Source organism: Panicum hallii, chromosome 3 (genome assembly GCF_002211085.1).
Source record: "Panicum hallii strain FIL2 chromosome 3, PHallii_v3.1, whole genome shotgun sequence".
Classification (NCBI taxonomy): domain Eukaryota; kingdom Viridiplantae; phylum Streptophyta; class Magnoliopsida; order Poales; family Poaceae; genus Panicum; species Panicum hallii.
The window spans coordinates 26403869-26408770 of NC_038044.1; positions in this window are offsets into that span (position 1 = coordinate 26403869).

Consider the following 4902-nt stretch of genomic DNA (forward strand, 5'->3'; position numbering starts at 1 on the left):
CCGGTATGCCGCCAGATAGGGATATAGAATTCGTCATAGACCTTATCCCCGGAACATCCTCCATAGCCAAGAGACCCTATAGAATGGCGGCCTCTGAATTGACAGAATTAAAGAAGCAACTAGAAGAACTGCAGAGGATTGGCTTCGTCAGACCAAGCTCGTCGCCATGGGGAGCCCCAGTGCTGTTTGTCAAGAAGAAAGATGGTAGTATGAGGTTGTGCGTGGACTACCGAGCACTGAACGAGGTTACCATTAAGAACAAGTACCCCCTCCCCAGGATTGATGACCTTTTCGATCAGCTAAAAGGAGCCAAGTACTTTTCCAAGATCGATCTAAGGTCAGGATATTTTCAACTTAAGATTAAGGAAAGTGACATCCCTAAGACAGCTTTCGTTACCCGCTACGGGCAGTTTGAGTTCACCGTAATGTCCTTTGGACTAACCAATGCCCCTGCTTATTTTATGAACCTCATGAACAAAGTGTTTATGGACGAGCTGGATAAGTTTGTCGTAGTCTTTATCGACGACATACTTATCTACTCTAAGAGTATTCAGGAACATGAGCAACATCTGCGGGTAGTATTGGAAAAGCTAAGGGCACATAGGTTATATGCCAAGTTCAGCAAGTGCGAATTCTGGCTGGAGAGAGTAGCTTTTCTTGGTCACATTCTGACTGCGGAAGGCGTAGCAGTGGACCCAGAGAAGGTCGAAAGCCGTTTCCAATTGGCAGCGACCAACTAACGTCAGTGAAATCAGGAGCTTCCTTGGGTTAGCCGGGTACTATCGGAGATTTATCGAGGGATTCTCTAAGATAGCTCGACCCATGACAGAACTCCTTAAAAAGGAGAAGAAGTTCGCTTGGACGGAATCTTGTGAGAGAAGCTTTCAGGGACTAAAGCAAAGGTTGACAACCGCCCCAGTGTTAACCCTACCGGACATTCATCGGGATTTTGTCATTTATTGTGATGCGTCCCGACAAGGATTAGGTGTGTTCTGATGCAAGATGGGAAAGTCGTTGCATATGCTTCCCGCCAACTCAGGACTCATGAGCAGAATTACCCGACCCATGACTTGGAATTAGCGGCCGTAGTACATGCTCTCAAGATTTGGAGGCATTACTTGATTGGGAATAAGTGTGAGATTTACACTGACCATAAGAGTTTGAAATACATCTTCACCCAGTCAGATCTGAATTTAAGACAAAGGAGATGGTTAGAGTTAGTCAAGGACTATAATTTGGAAATCCACTATCACCCCGGGAAAGCGAATGTGGTAGCCGACGCCTTAAGCCGGAAATCCTATGGGCCCAAGGATAACAACCTGCGCGAGGAAATGGCACGATTAAATGTGCACATTGTCCCTCAAGGTTCCAGCCATGTGTTAAGCGTCCAATCAACCCTAGAGGATAGGATTAGAGAGGCTCAAAGCTCGGATCAGGAGTTAGTAAAGATCTGCAAGCAAACTGGAGAAAACAAAGCGCCGGGCTTCAGAGTGGACGATAAGGGAACATTATGGTACGAGGGTAGAATTTGTGTACCCCAGAATGGAGATTTCCGGCAATTGATCATGGACGAAGCCCATAACTCGGCCTACTCTATCCACCCAGGATCCACCAAAATGTATATGGACATAAAGCAAAAATATTGGTGGAACGGAATGAAGGCGGATATTGCAAGATTCGTGGCTCATTGTGATACCTGCCAAAGGATCAAGGCCGAACATCAAAAGCCAGCAGGATTATTGCAACCCTTGCCCATCCCGGTCTGGAAATGGGACGAGATAGGAATGGACTTTGTAGTGGGACTACCCCGAACACAGAAAGGACACGATTCCATATGGGTAATTGTGGATCGACTCACTAAATCGGCACATTTCATACCCGTAAGGACCACTTATGGCGGAGAAAAGCTGGCAAAACTTTACGTGGAAAATATAGTAAAGTTACATGGAGTGCCCAGTAGAATCGTCTCGGATAGAGGGACCCAATTTACATCTAGGTTTTGGAAAAGCCTACATAAAGCCATGGGCACTAAGTTAGATTTTAGCTCCGCATACCACCCACAGACGGATGGTCAAACCGAGAGGGTGAATCAGATCATGGAAGATATGCTGAGGGCATGTGTCCTGACCTATGGAAACGATTGGGAACAGAGTCTGCCCTATGCAGAATTCTCGTACAATAATAGTTACCAAGCCAGCCTGGGTATGTCGCCATTCGAAGCCCTCTACGGAAGAAAGTGCAAAACTCCCCTGATGTGGTCGGAAGTTGGAGAGCGTGCACTAGTAGGACCCGCGCTCATAAAAGAAGCAGAAGAAAAGGTAGCGGAAATCCGCGAGAAATTAAAAGCGGCTCAGTCCCGACAAAAGAGCTATGCGGACAAGAAGAGGCGGGAGATAAGCTTCAATCCGGGAGATTTTGTCTACCTCAAAGTCTCACCCATTCGGGGGACACGAAGATTTCAGGTACAAGGAAAATTAGCCCCTCGATACATTGGGCCGTATCGGGTTCTAAAGAAGGTAGGAGCAGTGGCATACCGACTGGAGTTACCGGAAGAAATGTCAGATATACATCCAGTGTTTCACGTCTCGCAATTAAAGAGATGTTTGAGAGTACCCGAAGGAGAACACGTGTCGGTAGAAACAATAGACCTGCAACCGGATCTGCGATATCAAGAAGTGCCGGTCAGAATCCTGGACACCGTCACTAGGAGAACGAGAAACTCCGAAGTACGAATATGCAGAGTTCAATGGAGCAGACATGGGGTGGAGGAAGCGACTTGGGAACGCGAAGAGGCGCTAAAGAAGGAGTTTCCCCATCTATTTCGGGGCCAGCCGAATCTCGAGGACGAGATTCATTTAAGTGGGGTAGGTTTGTGACGCCCTAAAAAACTTACCAAAATTAAATCACGCGTTAGAACGTTTCGATTAAAAACCACTCGTCGCCAGACCATAGCCCTAACCCCGACCGTATCGCCATCCCACCCCGCGTCGCTCGGAAGCCTGCCGCTCGCGCGCGGTCACCGCCGCGAATAGCGCCGGCGCGAGTCATTTCTCGCGCAGCGCACGAATCCCGCGCGCGCGTGGCCGATCGGTCGCAGCTGCGGCCGCGATTGGCGCCGACGCGTTTTCTTTTCCCCTCGCCGTTCCCCTCGCGCCGCGCGTTTCCCCGCGTGGCCGACCGGCCGCGGTCACCGCCGCGACCGGCGCCGGCCCTTCTCCCTCCCTCTTTTTCTTTTCTTTCTTTCCCTTTATTTCTTTTTCTTTTTTTCCCTTTTCTCTCCTTTTCCTTTCTTTCTTTTCTCCCTCCCCTCCCTTTTTCTTCCTCCTCCCTTCCTTCCTGTTTTTCCCCTTTCCCCCCCTGCTCCCGCGCGCGTGCCCGGCAGCACCAGCCGCGCCGGCCACCGGCCCCCCCCTTCCCCTCGCGCGCGCCTGTGCCCGGCCGCCCGTACCCGCGCGTGCACCACGTGCCGCGCCGCCCGCCGTGCCGCCCGTCGCTGGCGCACGCGCGCGGCCGCACGGCCGCCGTGGCGCACACGCCGCCGCCCGCGCCTCCCCTGTGCCGCCTCGCCGCCCGCGCCTCCCCTGTGCCGCCTCGCCGCCCGCGCCTCCTCTCTGTACCGCACACCGCCGCCCGGCCCCCCCCCCCACGTGCACGGCTGAGCCCCGTCGCAAGCCACGGGCGCCATTAATGGCCGCCCGTGGAGCCACCCGCCGGCCGCCTATAAATAGGCCCGGCCGCACCCCGGCACCCCCCACAACCTGCCCCGCCACCTGGCCCCTCGCCTCCACCGCCCTAGCGCCGCCACGCCGAGCTCCAGTACCCGCCGCCGCAGCCCGCCGTCGCCCCGCCTCCGCGCGCTACCCCGGCCCGAGGTGAGGCCGGGAACGAGTTCCCCGTGGTCCCCTCCCTCTCTTCCCCCTCTCACCCGAGCCGCCCGGGCCCTAGGTGGCCGGATTTGGCCGCCGGCGCTTCCCCCCCCCCCCCCCCCCACTCTCCTCTGTTTCCTGTGAGGGGAGGAAGAAGAAGGAGGCCCTTTTGCGAAAAACCCCCTGGCCTCCCCTGTTTGTTCCAAAGAAACCCCTTTATCCATTCTCTTTGGCAAAAATAGCCCTACCCTTTCCGTTAATTCAAATCAAACCCCTCGGAACATAAACCTAAACATAATCGACACCTTTTTGCATGCTTAGGGTATTTCTAGGATTTACAAATAGGTCCGCACTCTTTCCGGATATTTACGAACAAGCCCTCGAACCCCGTTTGAGCCCTGAAACCACCTTTAGCGCGTCATTTTATGTGCGAAACGACCTCCGATTGACCCGAAACTTTACCACGCCCTTTCTAGTATAGTTTTAGCCATGCCATTAAGAAACCACCCAGAGATATTGCCCCTAACTCCGTAACTAAATTATTTCCGATTCAAGCCTATCGGTAAAAGCTTTTAGTTCTTTCGGTTGATTGTGTGTCTGTTTGTTTGCGTCGTAGGACACGGAGTGAACGACGAGGTTCCCGACCGCGACCAAGCAACTGAGGACCAGTACTGCGACCCCGAACCCGAAGGACAGTGCTCCGACCAGGACTTCCCGCAAGGGTTTGACGATGGCAAGTTCAATTCCGCCCTTTGATGCATGTTTCTGTCCTAGTTTTTATAAACACAACCCAGTGGCCTGTTTTATAAAATTGCATGGTTTTGCGTGCTGGAAACCTGGTAGGATAGCCACCCTTGTTTGAAATACCCTTAACTGACCGCCTGAATTATAAAGAAAATGCGTGTGTGTGGGAAGGGATAAAATGTGGTTTTGAAAGGTGAGTCCGACGGGATGGATGGCATTTCTGTGTGATTTGCCGTCGGTGTGCTTGTACCTGTGTGGTTGAGCGTGGAAGGGAGAAGTCCGTCCTGTCACC